Source organism: Centroberyx affinis, unplaced genomic scaffold (genome assembly GCF_046629955.1).
Source record: "Centroberyx affinis isolate AG114_WGS23_722 - 3 ecotype Tasmania unplaced genomic scaffold, CSIRO-AGI_Caff_v1 ptg001111l_1, whole genome shotgun sequence".
NCBI classification, from domain to species: Eukaryota; Metazoa; Chordata; class Actinopteri; order Beryciformes; family Berycidae; genus Centroberyx; species Centroberyx affinis.
Window position 1 is genome coordinate 365,503 of NW_027279653.1, and position 24,358 is coordinate 389,860.

At 40.3% G+C, this 24,358-nt stretch overlaps 7 non-coding genes and 1 pseudogene across 7 annotated transcripts; all 8 read right to left on the bottom strand.

Moving 5' to 3' along the window:
• Positions 1-14,926: 14,926 nt before the first annotated feature.
• Positions 14,927-21,232, bottom strand: LOC139647753 (large ribosomal subunit protein uL13-like; annotated as a pseudogene).
• On the bottom strand, positions 15,468-15,543 carry LOC139647793 (small nucleolar RNA SNORD50). Its single transcript, XR_011695542.1, has one exon. It is a non-coding gene; the product is annotated as a small nucleolar RNA SNORD50 (small nucleolar RNA).
• LOC139647792 (small nucleolar RNA SNORD50) lies at positions 16,808-16,883 on the bottom strand. The gene has a single exon (XR_011695541.1). It is a non-coding gene; the product is annotated as a small nucleolar RNA SNORD50 (small nucleolar RNA).
• On the bottom strand, positions 17,284-17,359 carry LOC139647802 (small nucleolar RNA SNORD50). The gene has a single exon (XR_011695550.1). It is a non-coding gene; the product is annotated as a small nucleolar RNA SNORD50 (small nucleolar RNA).
• On the bottom strand, positions 18,556-18,631 carry LOC139647794 (small nucleolar RNA SNORD50). The gene has a single exon (XR_011695543.1). It is a non-coding gene; the product is annotated as a small nucleolar RNA SNORD50 (small nucleolar RNA).
• LOC139647796 (small nucleolar RNA SNORD50) lies at positions 19,018-19,093 on the bottom strand. Its single transcript, XR_011695545.1, has one exon. It is a non-coding gene; the product is annotated as a small nucleolar RNA SNORD50 (small nucleolar RNA).
• Positions 19,765-19,848, bottom strand: LOC139647798 (small nucleolar RNA Z195/SNORD33/SNORD32 family). The gene has a single exon (XR_011695547.1). It is a non-coding gene; the product is annotated as a small nucleolar RNA Z195/SNORD33/SNORD32 family (small nucleolar RNA).
• On the bottom strand, positions 20,047-20,127 carry LOC139647799 (small nucleolar RNA Z195/SNORD33/SNORD32 family). The gene has a single exon (XR_011695548.1). It is a non-coding gene; the product is annotated as a small nucleolar RNA Z195/SNORD33/SNORD32 family (small nucleolar RNA).
• Positions 21,233-24,358: the final 3,126 nt, after the last annotated feature.

Below are 24,358 nucleotides of genomic sequence, written 5' to 3' on the forward strand. Positions count from 1 at the left end.
TCATAGTGACTTCAATGAGCATGGAGAGTAGAATAAGAACTGGCACTAATTCAAATGTATGGAGACGTATGGATTGTCTAAAATCCAGTATGTTCTCTCGGTGGTGGACCAGCTCACTCTGGGGGATCCCCCGCATTGACAGATTTCTTTAGGGCAATTCCATATCTGCAACATCTAGCTCATAACATCTTATTCCCCTGAGTGTGTGTGTGTAAGCGTGTGTGTGCATGTTGGGGGGGGGGGGGGGGGTAGCAGGGAAATTAATACTATATGTGCATGTGTGTTTTTTCCCATAGATCTCACAAGAATGTCTATACTAGGCTTACCTACTGTACAAATTACCTGAAAATATGTGCAGGAATTCCTCTTGCTTTTTCTGTTTCTCAAATTGTCTGCATGAATATTCATCTCATTCAATAGTTGATTTTCAGTGTTTTAGGACAGTGGTTCTTAATGTGGGGTCCAGGGACCACCAGGGGCCCTTGAGGGGGTTCCAGGGGGTCCTCAGCAAATTGATAAATTGTTAAACTTCACCATTATTTAATTTATAAGAAGTTAACACAATTAGAAAGTGTAGAAGAATGACTATTTTGATCATAGTGTGATTGTTTATCTCTTTACCTACAATACAGATAGTCATGGGATTCTGGACAAAATCATATCTAACAAATATTCTCAGATTTGGGTCCGAGGGACAAAATCTCATCAAATGGGGGTATGTAAATATATGCTTCAAAAGGTATTGAACTTCTGAGTTATTGAGCTTCTTTTTACTCCAACTTTTAAACAAGTCTAGCTCTTAACACTGAACAGGAGGAGGACAGATTGATTTTGACACAAAAACACCTGAAGCTCCCAAAGCAGGCAGGTGAGATTAAAACCAATGGACATCGATTTGAGCTGCCTTTCATCGCCGAGCAGAGAACAGATGGCTGAAAGTTATGAAGACGATCATTGCTGTATACTTAAGCATTTTACATGGCTCATAGTGACTTCAATGAGCATGGAGAGTAGAACAAGAACTGGCACTAATTCAAATGTATGGAGACACATATGGATTGTCTAAAACCCAATATGTTCTCTCGGTGGTGGACCAGCTCACTCTGGGGGAACCCCCGGGTTGACAGATTTCTTTAGGGCAATTCCATATCTGCAACATCTAACTCATAACATTCCCCTGAGTGTGTGTGTGTAAGCATGTGTGTGCATGTTGAGTAGCTGGGGGGGTAGCAGGGAAATTAATACTATATGTGCATGTGTGTTTTTTCCCATAGATCTCACAAGAATGTCTATACTAGGCTTACCTACTGTACAAATTACCTGAAAATATGCGCAAGAATTCCTCTTGCTTTTTCTGATGTTTCTCAAATTGTCTGCATGAATATTCATCTCATTCAATAGATGATTTTTAGTTTCATTTATTAAAGTTTGACATGGCAGGGTACAACAGCATAAAAACACAGTTTTTAAACAGTGAATCCTGAAATGCGTCAGATATTACAGCGATCAACATCATAAGCAGCATGAAATTAAGAACATAAACCCTAAAATAAATAGGTCATTTAAATAGGTCATTTAAAAAACAATTTAAGAGCACGAGGAATAAAGAAGAGTTCATGTCTTTTGGTTCTGCTCATGGGCACTACGTATTCCCTGCGCCGACGAAGTGAGTAAGTGGGTGTTGAGGCTGCAACCAGAAAACCATGCAGGGGGGATGAGCTATCCTTGAGTATGTTGGTGAGGGTATGAAGGGTGGCCTCATCACGCCTTTCACTCAAGGATGGAAGAGAAGAAGACGAAATGCCAATAATCCTGCAGCATCACCTTTGTACCCACTCCAACTCCTCGGAGAGGCCTTTTGTCAGCCCACCCCAAACTGGGCTGGCATACTCAAGGATTGGACAGATGAAGGTCAGGTATATTTGTTTAAGAACGTCACATGGAAGACCAGCTCTTTTGGCAACACTGAGATAATAGATCCTTGGCCGTGTCTTTGAGAGCATATACTTAACATGGGCATCCCATGACAAATCAGATGATATCTGAACTCCAATTCTTCATGAAAAGTCTTTAATACCCAAGAGGGAATGCAGTCAGGTCCGGCTGCCTTCCTCGCATTGACTTTGCGGAGTCTAGCTTTAACCTGCCCAATGCTCAGGAGAGGTATAGCACCATTTGCCAGCTTGTGAGTAACATCCGCTTCAGATGGAATAGAATGGTCCACTTGGTCCCATACTGAAGCAAAATGCTTGGCCAGAGTGTCACACTCACGCTGCAAGATGTCGGGGTCTTGTGGTACCACAGCTCGCCAATCATCATCCATCCCCATAAGTGCTTTTACAGACTTAAACCACTGTTTTGAGTTAGAGCACCGCAGCTCCTCTACCTCATTCTTGTAGTATCGCTGTTTGGCACTCTTGATTTTTTTGACAATAGTTGATTGCAGATTTCTGTAGGCAGTTTTGTCGCCAGAGCAAAACGCATGCTGTCTCTCTTTAATCGGATTTTTAATTTGCACAGTCATCCAGGGCTTGTCATTGTTAGTAATTGAGACTCTTTTTAGTGGGGTAGCTTTATCTAGGATGGACCCAATAGTGGAAGTGAAGGCCATAACCTTAACCTCAGGGTCGGTGGCCTCATGAATGGGGGAAAAATCAGTAGTGTTCATAAGAAGACCCAGCTGCCACATTGCCTCAGGTGAGCGATTTTCAGTGTTTTAGGACAGTGGTTCTTAATGTGGGGTCTGGGGGCCACCAGGGGCCCTTGAGGGAGTTCCAGGGGGTCCTCAGCAAATTGATGAATTGTTAAACTTCACCATTATTTCATTTATAAGAAGTTAACACAATTAGAATGTGTAGAAGAATGACTACCGTATTTTGATCATAGTTTGACTGTTCATCTCTTTACCTACAATACAGATAGTCATGGGATTCTGGACAAAATCATATCTAACAATACAAATATTCTCAGATTTGGGTCCGAGGGACAAAATCTCATCAAATGGGGGTCTGTGGTACTAATGTGTATTAAATTAGGGGTCCTTGATATGAAAAAGGTTGAGAATCACTGTTTTAGGGCATACAGTAAGTTGATAAACAGCCAGAGTTTGAAATCTGCTCCTGGCATCATCATCGGTCTGCTTTTTCAATATCTGTCATTACAGGTGATTTCACACTGCAAAACTACCTTTTCAAAATTGCAACAATGGAAAAATAATTTAGAATTTTCCAGTTCATATTGCAGGAGTTCAAAATTTATTTATCAGAAATGGGATGTTTTTGGAAAGGGGGAGCATGGCATCCTTGCTGTGCTGCTAAAAGGTCTGCTGTGCTGCTGGTAATAAATCTACCCAAGCAATGCTTCAGATGCCAGTTTTAAACCCCCGCTCATGCTGATAAAGACTGAAAAACCTGCAGGAGAGCCTTAGAAACGCTGCAGGCAAGAGCATTAGCTCCATGTGAAACTAATTGTTTCACATCACTCCAGGGTAAATGCCTTTTCAATAAAAGATCAACCATTTAAGGTATTGTTTTACAGCATATACCAGGGCATCTATTTGAGGGAACCCACTGAAAACGTCAATACTTTGAGATAAAATAATACACATATTGCCACCATGTTTGCAGTTATACAGTAGCCAGTAAATGTGTGACCATGAATCAATACAAAGCAATTGTTTATTGTACCTCAGAGGGCAATAGCGCAAATAGCTACTGTCCATCAACTTTGATAATCTTGCGCAGTTACTGCTTTTTACCCCGTTGTGCACAGTCAGGCTGAGTAATCAATGGAACTGCAGAGCAAATCGTAAGCACAAAGAAATCAATGATGCCAAATGATGAACGAAGAATACAGACAGACATTTAGGCCACTTTGTTTGTCTCTTTTCAAACTATTGGCACATTTTCAACAATAAAATCTCTGCATGCTCAATATGACTCTCATCTCCTCTCCTCTCTTCCCTTCTCTTCCCTCCTCTCCTCTTCTCTTCGCTCCTCTCCTCTTGTCTCCTCTCTCCTCTCCTCTTGTCTCCTCTATGCTCTATCTTCTCCTCTCTCCCTTCTCTCCTCTCTTCCCTTCTCTTCTCTTCTCTTCTCTTTTCTTCTCCCACTCCAGATAACCATGATTGTTCCTTGACCTCTAACTGAAGAGTGTTCCTTTTTCATCCAGAAACACAAACTGGCTTTTACAATCCAGAATAGGAACACTATGGCTGAGGAACACAGTTTTGTCTTTGTGGTTTTCCCTGTATGTGACAGTCAGTTACAGTAATGTATGGGAGCAAGGAGGAGGTTGACCTTTTTATAGAGTGATAGTGATTTGCCATGATTCCATGATGGCTGTTAAATGGGTAATTAGAAATAGCCTTCAGCAGAAATTCACTGTAGTGGAAAAATGTGTTTGTCTCTTTAAAGCTGATCAGTTTCCATAAGGTAATTACTTTACTTTGTTATTCCTATTTCACTGAGCTCTCGCATTCCGTTCTGCAGGCCTTTCCATTGTAAACAGATAAGGTTAAAGCTGCCGTTGTGACCTCTGATGATCTATGTTCTTTCCTAGAGTATACCGCCTATTGACTATGGATTTAAGGCTGAGCGTTAGATCTATTCAAGAAGGTAATGTATATATTATTAATCGTGGTCTCCAAAGGTCAAATCTTCAATTAGAACTGCAGTGAGAAGGAAATACACCTCAAAGAGACAACTTGCTATATTTCATTGTTGTCATGTGAAAGCCTTGTGACTCCAATTTTGGTGATTTTCATGCTTTAAATTCAATTCAAGGATTATGGTCCTCTGGGGGCTGAGAAATTTATCCTACAACCTTGAGATTGTGAAACCCTTTCAAACCCCATTTGATCAAAAACAAGGCTGTTTTTCTTAGTTCCTGAAAAGTTGAGGAGAGATACAAGGTTTTCACCCAACAGCAACGATATGCAACTTAACCTATGCTATACCCTTGGAGGACAAAATGTGATGTGGACTAAATTGTTACTTTTATGAAAGCAGCTACAATTAGCAAAGGCAGCTACACAGGTGTCATATTAAGTATTTGTCACCTTTAAAAGAGGTCAGACAATCACTTTTATATGTGAGTTTTCAAAGCAACATGAGGTAACTAACAGAGTTCCAAAGACACTAAATAGTCGGTGGCCCGAATTATAATGGTCGCAAGTCAAAGCTCACTGACAAGGATAGACAGACACTTAACAGGACAGGAGCTAAACATCACAAAATGGTGGCCCCAAAAATGACCACAGAATTGAATCAACATCTCTGTGACGCAGTCCGAACAAAACTGCGTCATGAGCTTCACAAAGCTGTTATTTATGGCAGGGCTTCCATTTGGAAACAGCTTATATCCAAGACCAACAAAGACCCATGACCTGTTGCAAGGAAAACAAAACCTGGACCTCTGAGCAATGGAAAAAGAAATATGGTCTGATGAGTCTCTTTTACCCTTTTTACTCCATCCAGATGGGTTTATGTTTGTAGAAAGCCAAAGGATGCCTTCAAGCTACACTGTCTGTTGCCTTCTGTTTAGCAGGGTGGTGGATCTGTAATGGTATGAGCAGCCATATTGTGGGAGTCATTAGGTCTGATCAAAGCTCTGCACGGGCGTATAATAGCCAAGGAATATGAGGCCAGTTTACAGGACCAGATGCACCCTATGGTGCCAACACTGTTCCCTCATGATGTATGAGGGAACAGGATGGTAATGCTGCTATACACACTGCTAAACAAATTCAAAAGTAGTATCATGACCGCCAGGATGAAGTCAAACGCCTTCCACAGTTTCCCAATCACCAGGCCTAAAATCATTGAACCTTTATGTGAAGTACAGAGTGCAAAGTAGATTTCCACCTCTGTCACCTCTCAAGTAACTGGAGGCTTTCCTTCAGGAAGAATGGTCCAAGATCCGACTACACACAGTTCAGGACTGTGTGTAGTCGGACAGTTCAAGCTTTTCTGATGACAAAAGGTGGGACTACTCCTTGATAGGTACTTGATACTCATATATTATTCATAATTGTTTCCATTATTTTGTTTACCCGTGTTCTATTTTTTATTGTTTATAATATCCTATTCAAGCGTAAACCCCTTGGTCTCACGTTAACCATTATAAAGCCAGACCCAGATGTCAGGACACACCCGTTGTCGAAAGACAACAGTGTCAGTGTGTTCCAAAACTGTGGCCTTTAAGGTAAATAGAAAAATTGATAAATGAATTATCGCCTAGATGTGTCCTGCATTGTATGTTTGAAGTGCCTGTCCTGTGTTTGCCCTTCACCCTCATTAGATTTGCCTTCCATCAATGTGACACCCATGTGGAATTTTCCTCTCAATCAAAAAGATGTAGAACATTTTTAAACAGTACCAACAGTGTATATAGGACCCGTTATCAAGACAGTGCATGACGGTCATGCATGGCTAATTATCTTTGCAACCGGTTGGTTACGTGCTTGTTATGCAAATGAGGATGGGTACTGTATCTTCCATTACAACCACTCTTCACCCACGCCATAGTGTTTCCCCAGTAAGGAGGGAAAAAAACACTCTTTGACGAGACTAAAGGTGCGTTCACACGCCACGCTCGCGTTTGGTGTGAACGTACGTAAGCATTCACACCAATCATTCCACACAACAGACAACTTTCTAGCATCAGCATGCCAGCATTATTGCTTTCACTTTCATCTTTTATCTTATAAATTGTCATTTGGCCTTTGCAGCCCTATTGGATTCCATTTGCCTGTAGCCATCACTCAATTAGCCTGCAACTAGTATAATTCATACAGTGGAATCCCGTTCTATTGGCTGTAATGTCAGCAGTGAAAAAGCACATAATATACATTGATGCAGCTGTTTGCTGTTTTGCACATTCTACAGCATTATTAACCCATATTTAACCAGGCCATAGCATATTCTCATTTACAGCAAAGGCCTGAGGGATTAGATGTGGGTGGGAGGGAGAGGCGCATATGCACACACACACACACACACACACACACACACACACACACACACAGTCTTACTTATCTCACTTTTTACATAGACTTACATTCATTTCCTGGAGACTTACCCTAACCATAACCATAATCACTACTTGCCTAAACCTAACCCTTACCGTAATCTTAACCTAACCCTAACCTTAACCACTGACCCAAAAATCAGCTTTTTACCAATTGGGGACACGGCTTTTGTCCCCAATTGCACAAGCCGTCCCCAATCAACTGGTCTTAAGTCTGGTTTGTGTCCCCGAAAGTGACTTAAGTCATACCCACACACACACACACACGCCCCTGGCCACTGTGCAGCTCTACTGGGGCAGTTCAGCACTTTTTATGTCACTTAGAGATGGAGGGAAAAAAGCTTGGACTGGCTGGATTTTTTTTCCAGCTGGTCCAAGGAATCAAAACAGCAAACTGCACAAGCTGTATTGTATATTACACTACTGCCACACCTCCCCAAAATCTTGTCCACAGTCAATACTTGACACTCACAGATAACATTGCATGAAACAATGACTAATTTTTTTTCGTTTTAAGTATTGTTCCATTTCATTCCTTTATTAGAATTATAATATTATTATGATTTTATGACATATTATGACTGTCAACCTCTTCTGTTTGACATTACGCAGTTAGCCTTTGGAGATCATAATACTTACATGTGTGTTGTTATGTGTGCCACATGGCCATTTCTAGATATTGTATTCACATTGAAGTCAGGCTCAATGTAAAGGCTTTTTATTGTTTTAATTTTGATTCTGTTTACATGAGGTCGCATAGCCCCAACAGTGCCAGTCTTTTGACATTGATAAATCTAAAAGACCCATTGCTTTATGTTCAGCACAGTTCACTCACACACAGTGGGTCTTTACACTCTCATGGTTCCATAAATATTCAATGTATATACCACTGGTGCTCATTAATTGCAGTATGGTCCACTGCCACATGACATTCTATAGAATTGGTGTATGTGTGTGTAAGAAAAAGAGAGAAACTAATGGTGTTTGTATCGCCATCTTACACATTGTGTTATTAGGGATTTGTTTTCTTCATGCATCCCCATGAGAATCTTGTGTATGTATGTTTCACCAGAGAATGAGTGCTGCTGCCCTAAAGCAGGTACTGTGTTGCTCAAAGACACTTTGGGCTGAAACATTGACCTTCCAGACACAGCAAGGTCACTCTAGCCTCCCTGCCACTCCTTGAGTTTGTGTTGTGAGCTTTCGTGCATGCATGTGTGTCTTATGTGCTTACGTCTGAGGTGTTTCATTACAATGTTGTTGATAAGGGTTTCTGTGATTGGTTTTTCTCTGTTCCCGGACTTCAATTTCTGAATCCAATTTGTGGCCCTGCCTGCCCAACAGCAGTCTATTACAAAGTCTGTCTCCCCTCTGAATTTAACAACTGCTCTTGTCCGTAAATGGATATAATGACTTGTGCATGATTGAATGAAGTGTGTCGCAATTCTGTCATTCTAAATCATTTCAATTACACCGGTAGGTCAGTGAATATAAACAAGGCACGGACATGAGCTGCTCTATCACATGTTCATGGAAATGCATTATCGGTTATGCATACCTAGGACCCACAGTACATCCATCTCTTAGAAGGCTTTTCTGAAAGGCACTTATGACCTGCCATCAATATGTGGGTTGAAAAATGTGTGCGTGGGCTGCAGCGGTGAGCAGGATGCATGCACACGTCAGTACATATATCTGTGTATAAGTGTTTCATAGGAGGCCAGTTTCTGGTTTTGTGTTATTTGTGAAGAATGTAAGTCAGTGAAATATCACCACAAGCAAATGCAACACACGCTAAGCACCTGTGTGTCTGTAGGTGGGTGTGACATTGTGGAGTCAAGGCTGAAGATGAGAAAAAGACGAAGGACTCTGCATCAATGGCCCATGAGGGCAATTCTCTGTCTCTTTCTGTATACACAGTGTAGAAACATGGATAACAGAATAGGGCACATCAATGGCATTTTCAGAATGCAATTGTGATGAGAAGAATGGAAACTATCAATCTGAGCATAGTAGCGAGTCAATCTGTGGACAAACAAAATGACTCTCTTTCCATTATTATAGCGGTTTCCAGTGTGAGCGAGGCGAGCGATCGATTTATGGATGACGACTTTCTTAGCACCTCCTTCTCATTCATGTTCAGTGTTTTCTGGGGTTTGCCCCAAGATATTATACAGTTGGTCAAAATCCAACTCTTTTTTTCCCTTCTCAAAGCCAGCCCTTGAGCTTTCTAATAAATTTGCTCTTGTTCAAGGGTGACATAGGCAGAGATTGGAAAAAGTTCACAAAAACTGTTGGAGTGTGTTACTCTGACAACCCAAAGAGGGAGTCGGTGCTCCTATAAAGACCCACATATCTAAATTTTGTCAAGTTTTTGTAAGGACTGAATAACATTATAGAAGTTGGACACATTTATTTGAACTGTGCGCACTAGCTTGCTCGTTTGCTAATCTAATTTTAAAGCTATCTTTGGTTCAATAATGACGCAAAGACATAAGCTTGAGAGATAGGCTATATACAGTAGAGAACATTACTGCAACATCAAATAAAAGCTTAACAGACCAACTAATCAGCTCACACTGGCATGCAGGGAAGCCTTTTTATCATTTCCATTACTCACACACTGTGCATTTTGAATACACACTGTGATGAAACATTAGCTACATCAGACGACTGTGGTATAATGTGTCAGTCGTGTCACTTCAACAAGAGCAAGTTTATTCTGGTACATATAAATAGCAGCATAGCAACATTAAACCCCATCAATTTACAAGACCCCACTTGGCCCAGCAAAGACTCCATGGCTCCCACACAGATCAGCTCTCCCATTACTCTTAAAAAAAAAAAAAAAGACTCTTAAAAAATACCACCCAATGGAAGGAGGAGGAGGAGGAGGAGGTCTATTATCGTTGGAGCCCGTAATAGGCCGAGTCTGTGTGAGCCGTTTCAGACAATCATGGTCTTTTCAATCTGTCTCAGATGGTGTGATTAGAGAGAGATCTACAGCAGGCAGCATCATCCAGGAACCTCATTTTTAGAGCCGTCACAGTGATTTCTCCATCTGGTTGCTGGGGACACGGCTTCCCTCCTTAACTCAGGTAGACAGGCGTCAGATTGGCCTTCCCCCTGATTCTTGGAGGGCCCAGTTTTAGGATGCCAATAGGGATGGTATTTGTGTGAGACAGAGAGAGAGAGAGAGAGAGAGACAGAGACAGAGATGGAAAGTATGGGACTGTCTTGCTGGCTTTTAGTAACACAAGCAATCCTCCACAAACCTTAATCAAGAAGAGAACCAATGTTTCACCTTCCAGTTGGAGCCGCTTGAAATGAGAAATACCATAAGACACAAATACAATGCCCATACACACGCGCAACCAATTGCATTAAGACATCGCAAGATGCTCGGCGAAGCGGCGAGGCAGGTGCATGGAGAGCTTTTTTTTTGCAGGATGTCCTTTAAGCAGTTGTCACAGTATCAGTATCCGGCTGCAGCCCAAGCCAACAGGAGCGACATGGTGGATCTACAGCTGTCATGTTCATGCAAACGATCAAACAGGATTCCGTTATATTTTTAATAATCTTTTCCCCACACATGGGCTATTATGGTAAAATAAGATTAACAGGAAGGAAGTATAAAAACAGGACAGAGAGGAGGCGTCCTCTCAAAATATAGATTATCAACATCAAATAAGAAGTCAAAACTGGTTTGCACAACATGTGATGTGCTTCTACATCCCAACAAGTCAGCTACACAGCCAAAGCAACTTGATAAAGAGTTTGCCACACACTAAAAACGTATCAAACTGACTTCTTTCAATTATATATTCTTTTTACATATATTATTTAGTAGCCAGTGAATTATTTACTGTTGTTTTCGAGAAGTCTGTGTTGTTACATCAATTTCTATAGTATTAATGCTTAGGAGTTTAGAAGGACACTCAAATTGCATCAGCAAAATGTGCAGTAAGAGGGATGATATATCAAAACAGAAAGCTTGAAAACTACCATGGTAACTACCAAACTGCCGCTTCCATAAGGCAGACATAGTGAATACGCTCAGTGACGCCCCTAGCAGCTGTCTCCACAATGCATTTAAACCTGCAGCAATAGCCTGCCTAGTGGATCCATATGATTGATGTCCAGTAGCGGTCTTTAGAGGCCGTGACGGGCCAGGCATGTCCTTAGGGTGCCATGGGGTCAATGCAGTTTACCCTGTCAGTTTATACTGTTAGAGTAAGATCTAAATAAAAAATCTCTTCAGTGGTGAAAAGGGAGAGATGGGCAGTGACCCAGTTTGTTCTAACATGTGATGTTTGTCCTGTTTTAGGTACAGGAGGCACAGAAGATTCAGAGGACACTGAAGGACGGCCATTCTTTCCCAGGAGGTCGGCTTCAGTAGAGGTTAGGAATCAACTTATCCTTATACATCCTTATCCTTATATATTCAGTAAGTTAGTAGGTGCTTCCGACACACTTACTTCAATACAAACTAAACAAGTACAGTTCCATCATTGTAATTATTTTGGAGCTGCCCTAATTAAAAAGTGCTTTAGAAATCCAATAGCAAAGTCCTATATGGATCCCAGTTGGAATCAACTGTATTTTCTGGGAGCAATCCTGTAAGACCATAATATATTATCAACCACTTACAAGATTCAGTCCAACAGGGTTTTGTATTGCATTGTTTCCCTCATCTTCCATCATCAACTTCAGTCTGAATGTTTTAGGGCTCTAACAGTCCCGCTGGACCGTCCAGACACATTCTACAGGTTTGGTCCAAAATAAAGGAGGTTCTGACAGGATTGCATCATATTTTGCAATGTATAAAAAATATAGGTCTACACCTTTTGAAAGTGTAAGTTGGAGAAAGAAGGCAACCTATGCACAGCAGGAACACAGCAACAATACCTATAAGAAACAGCAGTAATACCAACATCTTTTTTAGTTTGTCTTTTTGGCATGACATTGATGTTTACTGCTATAAAATAAACTTTTTGAGACACCCAGCTCATTTAAAAGCTCAAACCATATAAAATCTAATCAGTTGTTAACTTCTATCTATATCCTGAATTGATACCTTTTTTTCTATCTGTAAATTGGACAGCAATAAGACCTAAACCATGTTTTTACGGACAATTACTTTGAAGACAAAATACTATTTTCCCACATCACCCCGCATGAAGTTAAGTGTGACACTACCCTCTTCTGGTAAAAAGGTTCAACTGCAGGAAGAGAAATGATTTGTGAAGGGAAGACTGCATCCTGATTTGCCACAATGCTAAATTAATTTAGTTGATTCATTGTCTTGCCAGGAACAGTTCACCTGGACAAAAGGATGGAAAATAAGTAGGCCTACAAATCTGTGATTATATGAATTTGTTGACTAATAACTGGCATTATCAAATAGTTTATTAGATTGTTGATTCATGAAAGTTCCTACTAAATTATTGTTCCCTTGCAAATAATGGAATTGCGATTCATGAATATCTGTAACAGTACAAACATGTAAAACAGATCAAAAGCTCTAGTTAATACTTGGTAATACTTCTGAGTCGGTTTTGTGGCCTCTATTTGCGTATTTGTTTTCATTCCAAAATTCAAATTTGGGGGAAGAAATGTTAACCTGATGTTCACTGATCAATATTTAAAAAACACAGATGATTACATCCTCTAAAATGTTACTCATTTGGAAGGAGAAACCTCCAGATAACTAAGAACTTTGAGATTATTTAATCATAAAAAAATCTTTCATGTTAGCAATCATTTCATCAGAGCAGGTGTCAGATTCCTCAAATGGTGTTTTGGAATGAAACTCCTAGTTAGATCTAAAACCAGCAGCTTCTATTAACACCTCAGTGTTGCCTCTGGACCAGGTGAGTCATCATGTAAATTAATTTCCAAAGAACATGTAATTAAACCTTCTCATGGCTGCTGCGCTCTGATCCTCACACTCAGTTTCCACATCCACACTTTTCAAAATGTAATATTGTCAGACAGCCAATCTTCTAAGCGAGAAATGCCTCTGGCTTTTACAATATGAAAATGTTTTTTTAATTGCCACGACAGCAGAAATAAAAAAAAAATTATTTTCTCTTCATCAGTTTTTCGCTGTGCTATAAGTCACATTATTCATTCCATAATTAGCTGAGGGAAATAACGCGCTGTGTTTTTGAATAAGACAGAGACAAGATCAATTGTGAAATGGAAATGAAGATATTTGACTGACAGAGAAAACATGAAGTGCTTCTGGGTCTCAAAAGTAATGATGTGTGCAATGACTGAGACTTGAGTTGTTAATTAGTATTAATCATGCAGCACTTCATATTAATCCTGCTGCTACTTACAATACGATTATTGAGGACAATTCAATATTAGTCTATTGTTTTGAACTGAAAGTGACTGAAACTGAGATTTCTGGGTTAGGGTTACTACACAAAAAGTTAGTTATGATAAAAAGTTAAAAACAAAAACTATCCTATCATTCATTGCATGGTGAAAGCCATTAATATGACTTATATTTAAACCAAGTAATTTGATCTAAAATGATAACTGTCCCGTAATACCCCAACTGACACAAGCTAACTTTCCCACAGTTATCAGAATGAACTGTTAGTCTCTGTTAGTCTGAGCTATACTTCTCGTCACAGAGCCTGCAGTCTGGGTGCACTACTTCGCCCCCTAAGGATTAGATAAGACTTGGATCACAGAGAGGGAGCAAGGCAAGTAAACATGGACAAGAAAGGGAAATGCAATGGAGACAAAGCAAGAGAAAGACCTGGATCACATAGAGGAAGTGAGAGAAAAGACAGGAGAAAGACTGCATATGAAATGTAGAGACCAGAGAAAAGCAAGAGCCAACAATGGATAAGGAGAAGCCCTTTGGACACACAAACCTTAATAGAAGTGAAAAGCAGATTAAAATACTGTTATGGTATGGTATCACATGGTTCAGACTATCACCTGACTGGTGATAGTCTGAACCATGTGAACATTCTCTATATATCTTTGAGAACTGTCACCTATGTATTCTAGATACACAATGGCTTGTTTATCCTATTAAGTATACTTTGTTTTATGTGATGATGTAACTGCACAGCAAATTGCCTCATTTAAAGGTTTCTAATCTGCCGTTATTGGATATTAAATTATTGTGATGGCTCTTTGTTTAAACTGCAAACACTAGTGTTTCAGGAAGTAGAGAGGAAATATAGAGCTAGTGTTCTTCCTCAATCTCTTCATTTTTTGTGCAGATTAAAATGTTTTGTCCAAGAATCTCCATAAATTGGTAGAATTACTTCTTCCATGTCTAACTGAAATGTCAGAAGCATGGTACTTTATTTTAAGTCATTACAGTTTCAATTATATTTGCCAGTGAGGCTTTTGTTAAGTTCTTATAAATCATTTACTTGTGCAGATAAGTGAATATAAGTAATGTACAAACTGTCTTTGACACTTCTCATCTAGTTCCCTCATGTCTATTGGCCCAACAGGTGGCAAGATAGTTAGATTTAAAGACTGCAAACCTGGATTCTGTGATCTTTATTTTGTGGTATCTGGATCACAATTATATTCATTTGAAAAACTGACTCAAATATCAATATCAATCTGATCTTGGATTGCTAAAAGATCTGTACAATCCAGATCCAGTCTTGAAAAACTTTCAGTTTTCAACGTTAGGTGAATTACTGGGCTGCAGCACTGCACATAAGGTGTTTTACTTCCACCTATTGTGAAACATGATCTTCACATTGCAAGATCTGATTGACAGAGTATGCTTTCTCTCATTTTTAAGTACTGGTTGTTTTGCACACAATGCATGCAGATTACAAATAATTCATTTTTATTTAAAAAAAAAAAAGTGCAATTCTGCAGGCATCAGGAATGAAAAAAGTCAATACACTTTCTATAAACATTTATTTATCTTTATTGGCCAGGAGACACCAGCTCAGACAAGGACTCCGTATTGTTTGAGAACGTCTGTGTATTTTGCAATCTTGCCCTCCACGTTCTTTTCTGCCAGCTTGGTCTGGGTCTTTTTCTTGGTGTAGCGGAGCTTGGCCTTCTCTTTTCTCTTCTCCTCAAGGGTGGCTGTGATAGCCTGATACTTCCAGCCGACCTCATGTGCCAGGCACCCAAGGAGGGCGAACTGAGAAGGAAAGGAAATTAAAGTCAGAATGTTTCAGTATAGGAATATAGCACACGATCCATCCATTACAAGGGGTTCACAATGCAGCAACAGCAAGCTTAGATTGCTCAGGTTACAAACATGTTTAGACCAATTCAATGTGCTATAGCTGATAAATTCTACATAGACTGGTTTTAGACTATTGGATATACTTTTAGCATAAGTATATTTAACATTTCCATAACATTTAGTTCTTTGAGAGGCTTCACTAAATTGAAAAGCTTCAGCTTGAGGCACAACGTGTCCTTGACTCAACTCAGTAGTCAGATCCGTAAGGTTTGTCTCATCAATAGATGATCAGCTTCGGGATAAAGAGCTCATCACTGTCAAACAAGAACAACTGTTGTGGCAGGTAAAGTGAAGCATTTTGACAGTGCATCTGTACAGATGTTGTCAAAGTTTATCCTCGTACATTGAAAGGTAAGCATTCAAAGTCAAATCATTAGAAGTTTGACATTAAAACCTATAGGCTCACCTTGCGAGTGGGCTTCAGATGCACAATCTTAAAGGATAAGGCTGGTGTTTTTTAATGCATTGCTACCATCAACAAATCCTATGAAAACAAAATCAGCAATAATTTTGTTTTGCCAACAAGTCTCGTCCATGTAGCCGGTGCCCAATGCAGCCATGTCCCAGCAGCCATAGAACTCCATTGTATTAAAAAAAAAAAAGATTAAAAATACATCAAAGAGCCATGCCGTTGCTCTGGGCAGCATATTCCATCATCACGATGCACTGGGCCAGCCGACTTTCCTCAAACAAATTAATAACCCGGCTGTAACCATGTTTGCAATCTCAGGAAAGTAGTTCCGTTGCACCGAAAATAGCCCCCGGCATGAAGAATTTGTTCCCATTTGAATTGGTAATAACTACAACAGCCCGAATTTTCGTGGTAACAGTTAGTGATTTTTAATATTGAAACTATGTCTTTGTGAGCTGTATTTCAATGTTTTTAGCTTACAATTGGAGCCAATGACTTCCGGGTTGACGGCTAAAACGGTACATGGGAAGTCAGAAAGTAACGGGAGTAGAGCAAACGCACTGCTGATTGTTATTTTCATAGGATTTGTTGACTGTAAGCAATGCATTAAAAAACACCAGCCTTATCCTTTAAGGGCGGCTGGGACAACCATGCGCTTCCTGTGGAACAGAAACCAAATCAGATCAAGAAGAAAACAGCAGGTCTGATTATGGAATGGATAACATGTCTCAGATAGAGTTTATTTTCAGAGTCAAAACTCAAACAAGGTAGGTAAGGTAAAGATTTACATCACAGACAGCAAGGGGTTATAGGGACATTTAAGGACCAGACTTAAGAGACTACTTTAGACTACTAATTTTTATATGATTAATATGGTCCTTGGTACTTTGTGGTAGAGCGACCACTCACCTTGTTGTAGGGTGGGGATACCATCAAACACCTTCAGCCTGTCCTCTTGGTTTTGTGAGGGAGCATGCCTGGGTTGAAGAGACAGAATTTTTGTCAGTTCAATACAGATTCAACAGCGTAACTATTGCAGTTGTCATTGCAGTTGCAGCACTGAATTCAGTTGCAATGTTCATTTGCCCAAGCAAAACAGTATGTCCCGACTCAACTCAGTAGTCAGATCCGTAAGGTTTGTCTCATCAATAGATGATCAGCTTCGGGATAAAGAGCTCATCATTGTCAAGCAAGAACAACTGTGTGGCAGGTAAGGTGAAGCATTTTGACAGTGCACCTGTACAGATGTTGTCAGTTTATCCTTGTTGTGCAGTGAAAGGTAAGCATTTCAGGTCTAGTCAGAAGTTTTGACAGTAAAACCTGACCAGCCTTTCCGTCACACAATTGCTATAGGCTCACCTTGCGAGTGGGCTTCAGATGCACAATCTTAAGGGCGGCTGGGACAATCATGCGCTTTCTGTGGAACAGAAACCAAAATCAGAAGAAGAAAACAGCAGGTCCAATTATGGAAAGGATGCCTGGGTTGAAGAGACAGAATTCTTGTTAGTTCAAACATTGATTCAACAATGTAAATATTGCAAATGTCACAAATGTTAATTTGCCCAAGCACAACAGTATGTCCCGACTCAACTCAGTAGTCAGATCCGTAAGGTTTGTCTCATCAATAGATGATCAGCTTCGGGATAAAGTGCTCATCACTGTTAAGCAAGGAACAACTTGTGCTTAGTCAAATGAAAGGCCATCTACTACAGGAATCTTGTTTTTCGAAGATTAACTAAAGCGAGAGACCAACTGGACATCTGAGCCCCCATGTACTCAGAATCCGTTTCTTTATGTTACTGCACTAACAGCATTGCATTCCTCAATGAAGTTCACTCAGGTTGGTGATTTTTTACATGCAGCCTATTCAGTTAACAATGTATTCTTACCCCAACTGAGTGCTAAATAGCACAATATGAAAATTGAAAGATTGTGAATTTCTGAAATCCTTCAAGTAATATAACTTTTTAATCCACTGTAAAAGGGGCCATTGTTCAGTTGGGTATATAATCTAGCTGTAATTTAAATGCACTTTATTTCAGGGGAAGTGATATCTTTCAGCACTATTCAAACTATGCTGAATGTTAGTGAGGATATCAAGTTCCAGTTACTCTATGATCTTACCTCTGACAGTCCTCCAGAAGATCCTGCTGGGAGCTCTGAAGTGGTACGGTCCATGAGACGGATTGGTGTTCATCCTCTTGCGCAGGAAAGCCAGGTACTTCACTGTTGAGATGTACATGACACAGACCATTTGACACATGTTACAACTACACACAACAGGTCATGGCAAGAACATTACTTCAATATATGATGCTCATGTCTCAGATGGTAGTGCATGTAAAGTATTCTCATGGTCGTTAAACTCTTGGTTTTGTGAGGGAGCATGCCTGGGTTGAAGAGACAGAATTCTTATTTTATTTGAATTTTATTTGATAGGGACAATGCAATTTAACATAGTTCCAATACAGAGCATGAAACTGATGTGCTGCACAGAGAGTTTATAGCTATTGCTAATTTTCAACTCTTGTCCCTAGTTGGGCTTTTACATGTATAGTGTAATTAAAATATACAGCTTTCAGTAACACCAACAGTAATTTAGAGTACAATTAGCTAAAAATGAGTACAGCTCTGGTTTGCTTTTAGCCAGCACTTAACCTTTGTTGTAAAAGATTTTATATCTGGAATTAATTTGATTTCAGTTGGTAATGTGTTCCAGAGTTGACAGCCCTTTATGGAGAAAGCTGATTGTCCAAATTAAATCTAGATTTAGATCTTGTCAGTTCAATACAGATTCAACGTAAATATTACAACTGTCACAAATGTTCATTTGCCCAAGCACACCAGTATGTCCCGACTCAACTCAGTAGTCAGATCCGTAAGGTTTGTCTCATCAATAGATGATCAGCTTCGGGATAAAGAGCTCATCACTGTCAAGCAAGAACAACTGTTGTGGCAGGTAAAGTGAAGCATTTTGACAGTGCATCTGTACAGAGGTTGTCAGTTTATCCTTGTTGTGCAGTGAAAGGTAAGCATTTCAAGTCTAGTCAGAAGGTTGACAGTAAAACCTGACCAGCCTTCTTTCACACAATTGCTATAGGCTCACCTTGCAAGTGGGCTTCAGACGCACAATCTTAAGGGCGGCTGGGACAACCATGCGCTTCCTCTGTGGAACAGAAACCAAAATCAGTAGAAGAAAATAGCAGGTCCATTTATGGACAGGATAGCATGCCTGGGTTGACGAGACAGAATTCTTGTTTGAATCAATGTTTGAACGGTCACAAATGTTCATTTGCCCAAGCACAACAGTATGTCCTGACTCAACTCAGTAGTCAGATCCGTAAGGTTTGTCTCATCAATAGATGATCAGCTTCGGGATAAAGTGCTCATCACTGTCAAGCAAGGAACAACTTGTGCTCGGTCAAATGAAAGGCCATCTAACTACAGGCATATTGCTTTTCAAACTCATGATCCAAATAAAGCCAGAGACCAACTGGACATCCAAGCCCAATTTACTCAGAATGTGTCTTTATGTTACTGCACAAACAGCATTGCATTCCTCAATGAAGTTCAATCAGATTGGTGAATGTTTACATTCAGCCTGTTCAGTTCTTACTCCAACTGAACTGAGTTCACCAAAACCAGGCTTGAATAACCTAAATAGCACAATCTGAAAATTACAAGTGACTGAATTTCTCAAGTCATTCAAGTAGTATAACCTTGTAAAAGTGACAATCATTCAGTCCAGTTGGGTATATAATCTAGCTGTAGCCATAATTTAAATATTTATTTCAGAGAAGTGATATCTTTCAGCAGTATTCAAACAAAGCTGAATGTTCTAGTGAGGATATCCAATTTCCAGAGTGTCCAATTCTTCTACGATCTCACCTCTGACAGTCCTCCAGAAGATCCTGCTGGGAGCTCTGAAGTGGTAAGGTGTTCATCCTCTTGCGCAGGAAAGCCAGGTACTTCACTGTTGAGATGCACATGATACAAAGACCATTTGAAGCATGTTACAACTACACACGACAGCAGATCCTGCAAGAACATTACTTCAATATATGATGCTCATGTCTCAGATGGTAGTGCATGTAAAGTATTCTCATGGTCGTTAAACTCAAATTTTTTACTGTGGTAAAACATCACCGACAAAGCATGTCTGCTATAGGGCACAGTGAACACAACTTGAAGATGTGACAAGAGATACACTCACGTTTGTTGCGGTAGAAGTTTCCAGTGATGTTGATGCCCTCACATCTCACCACTACCACTTTGTGGCCTGAGAAGAAAAATGGACAAATTCTCAGCATTGACCAAAAAAACAAACATTGATACTTGTTGTGTTGTGTAATCCGTCTCAGATGGTAGTGCATGTGAGTTTTCTCATGGTCGTTAAACTCAAGCAAGGCAGATATTTAACATCATTGACAGTTTGAGGCAATACTGCAGATTCAAACACTGCACAATATAAACAGAGCTACTTAACTCATGATGGCAGGGACACTGGACATGCTTTAGTGAGTACATAGCTATTATCTTGCATGATTAAGATTTCCATATGATATAAACGTCTACACATACCGAGCAGAACCTGTTTAGTCACGATTGCAGCAAGCCGCCCGAGTAGATGGCCCCTGCCATCAAGCAGCATAACCTGAAGGCAGCAGGAGAGAAGAGAGACACTGGATTAGATCTTTGTCCAGGAGTCCAAGTAGTTTTCTATCGGCAGGCACAGTAGCTAGCTTCATATATTTTGTGGAAATTATTGCCGTTAAACTCATACTTATGGTCATTCATATGATCATTGCTAATGATCAACGCTTTTATTTTACGTTACATTATACCGATACACACTTCAGCCTCTGAGCTTTACGACAGCACGTGGGCAACAGTGGACACTTGTCCGGCACAGCAGCGAGGCATGCTGACACGTTTCTAACGGTTCTGGAGCGATTAGCATTGAAGTGTAATGCCATCTTATGATGAAGGTATCTTGGCACTTTCTTCGCATATACTTAGTTAAATCAATGTAATTCTGCATGCCCGTAAGACAAACACTGTAAATGACTGGGCCTGTAGCTAACGCTAGCTAGCTAAAGACGTTGGCTTGGGAGGGAGGCTGCCATGATGAAGGCATGTCTACCAAGCTAAGGCTAGCTGTCCAACTTTACGATATCCTGGTCTTAAAATACACATTTAGGAGCTACACCGAGTGAAACAACGACTACACCAAGTTGTACTATAATAATAATAATAATAATAATACCCGGGTTAGCGGTACAAATTAGATTAAGCTCCCGCTGTTAAGCAAATAAGAAGATTGTGAGTCTCCCGATGTAACGCACCTTATTGAACGGTCCGCCAATGAATGTGACTTTCTGTCACTACAACAGCAAGTGACAGAAAGGCAAGGTCCATGTCAGGTTGTGTGCAACATTAAGTTACTTGTGATAAAAAGAAAAGAAAATGTCAAACAAAAACTATCCTATCATTGATTGCATGCATGGTATGGCTTTACCAAGCAGCAGTGCGGAGGAATGTGTGCAGCAGTTGAGAAGAAAGAGTAAATGGAGGCGGCGGTTATTTATATAGACCGCCTTTGTTATGAGACTGGATTATGATTGGTGTGCGTGATCAGCTGGTACATGAGTAGCAACGCGTGACTTCCGTGTCCTGCCTGAACTAACGCGATGCTTCATCACTTCTATTTAAACCATGATTTAAACTAAGTAATTTGATCTAAAGTGATCATTGTCCTGTAACTTTCCCACAGTTATCAGAATGAACTGTTAGTCTCTGTTAGTCTGAGCTATACTTCTCTTCTGCCACAGAGCCTGCAGTCTGGGTGCACTACTTCGCCCCCTAAGGATTAGATAAGACTTGGATCACGGAGAGAGAGCAAGGGAAAAGGCAAGAGGAAAACATGGGCAAGAAAGGGAAATGCAATGGAGACAAAGCAAGAGAAAGACCTGGATCACATAGAGGAAGTGAGAGAAAAGACAGGAGAAGGACTGCATATGAAATGTAGAGATCAGAGAAAAGCAAGAGCCAACAATGGATAAGGAGAAGCCCTTTGGACTCACAAACCTTAATAGATAGAAGTGAAAAAGCAGATTAAAATACTGTTATTAAAATACTGTTATAGACTGGTGATAGTCTTTAACTGTCAACATGTGTCTACTCTGGTCCCACACACAGTATAGGGCATACTCTTGATTTGGTTTTTACACTACACTTGACTGTCAAAGCCCTCTGTACCGATGACCTCTACGTTTCTGATCATAAATCTATTTTGTTTGATGTCATTTTAAACTTGGACTCTCAACCTTGTAGACGTCACTAGTTCTCGTTTCCTCAACAGTTTCTCGGCAGAGAAGTTCTCGGCAGCTTTTGTAAGCTGTGACCCAAGACAAGTTCTGCCTCCTCATGCACACATTAATGACTTACAGTAATGCAGTCTTTTAATGAGGCTTGTTTGTGTTGAATCAATCGATCAATTGATCCCCATGGATAAATGATGACATTCGCTGTTTTAAGCGGGAATGTAGAAAGGTGGAGCGGTTGTGGAAATCCACTAAATTACAAGTTCACTACCTGCATTTAAAGGACCTCTTGTCCACTTTTGATGATAAGGTTAAGGATGCTGCCCATGCTTTTCAAATCGTATTTCCTTCAACAAACATAATCCTAGGGTCTTGTTCAACACCATCAATAATACTGTGACTCCTACACCTCCTGCAGTGCCAATTGTTTCGAATGCTGACTGTGATAATTTCCTTTCCCATTTTGTGAATAAAATTATTAATATAAGGGCTTTGAGTCTTCCCTCCTCTGCCCCCCCTATCTACTATCCATCTAGGCCTGTAGTTTTGGATAGCTTAATTCTCTCCCATCTCTCTTCAAGAGCTCACTAACATGGTATGCGATCATCATCCAGTCCATTAGATATCTTACCAACCTCTCTGTACAAAATTGTACTGGGATCCATTGGCCCCTGCTTGGTATCAGTTATAAATAACTCCCTTGAATCAGGTTGTGTCCCTGATTATTTTAAACACGCTATAGTCCAGCCTCTGCTTAAAAAGCCTAATCTTGATCCATCCCTGCCCATGAATTATAGGCCTATCTCTAAGTTGCCTTTTGTGTCAAAAATCCTTGAAAGAGTGGTTGCCAAACAGCTTTCAGTCCGGTTTCCGTCAAAAACATTGCACTGAAACAGCTCTCCTCAGAGTCTCAAATGATATCTTAATGCGTACTGATGCTGGTGACTGCTCTATCCTGATATTGCTGGATCTTAGTGCAGCGTTTGACACCATTGACCACTGCATGCTTATTGAGAGGCTTAGGCAGTGGGTGGGTGTTGCTGGGACTGCCTTGGATTGGTTCTCATCTTATCTCTCTGATAGAAGCTTTTCAGTCTCTGTTGGTAATTTTGTGTCATCACCCACTGCTCTCCCATGTGGAGTGCCTCAGGGCTCAGGGCTGGTCCTATTCTGTTCACTCTATACATGCTTCCCCTTGGGCAGTTAATCGGTCATTTTAAGTGTATTTCATACTATTGTTATGCGGCTACACAGCTGTACGTCTCCTTCAAACCAGATCAATTGGATAAACTAACTGTTTTTACAGGATTGTTTGGCTGCCGTCAAGGACTGGATGGCAACCAATTTCCTCCAGCTTAACTCTGAAAAACTGAAGTTCTTGTTATTGGCCCAGACAATATAGCAACTGAGGCTCAGCAGTGTATTGGCCCCTTGTCTTCTAATGTGAGATCAATCTGTAAAAATGTAGGTGTTATTTTTAATTCTTTTATGATTTCGACGGGCATGTTAAGTTGTTGACTAGGTCTTGTTTCTACCAGCTGAGGAACATTGCTAAATTAAGGCGAGTGGTGCCTAAGCCGCAACTTGAAATGATTATTCATGCATTTGTTTCCTCTCGCCTGGATTATAGTAATGCCCTTTTTACATGCCTTAACAAGTTTTCAGTTAGTCCAGAATGCCGCTGCCAGACGTCTTAGTAGATCCAGTCGGAGGGCTCATACCCATATTGGCCTCCCTCCACTGGCTACCTATTTAATTTAGGATTGATTTCAAAATCCTGCTGATAACTTACAAGGCATTACACGCCCAGGCTCCGGCCTACATCACTGAACTTTTGTCCCCACACCTTCCTGGTCGGCCTCTAAGGTCCTTGGACCAGGGGCTGCTGGCGATTCCTCGGTCCAGACTCAAGGCGAAGGGTGACCGTGCTTTTTCTGTCGTCGCACCTAGGCTTTGGAACAACCTTCTGCTTGACATTAGATCCGCCAATAGTGGGGAGAGTTTTAAGGGGCAACTCAAGACCCATTTATACAGACAGGCCTTTTCTAATGTGTGTTGTTGACTATGTTGTTACTGTATCTTTTTAATGTTTTTAATTTGTGATGCACTTAAGTGTGGTGCTTGTATTTTTACTGTGTGTCTTTGTGTGTTAACTTGTGGAGCACTTTGTGACACTTGTCTAGAAAGGTGCTATACAAATAAAATTTTACTTACTTTTTAAGAACTATCACCTATTTATTTTTTTACAGAAACAATTGCTTGTTTACCTTATTAAGTATACTTGTTTTATTTAGTATACTTTTACTTGTTTTATTTTCTTACTTTATGCTGCACAACAAA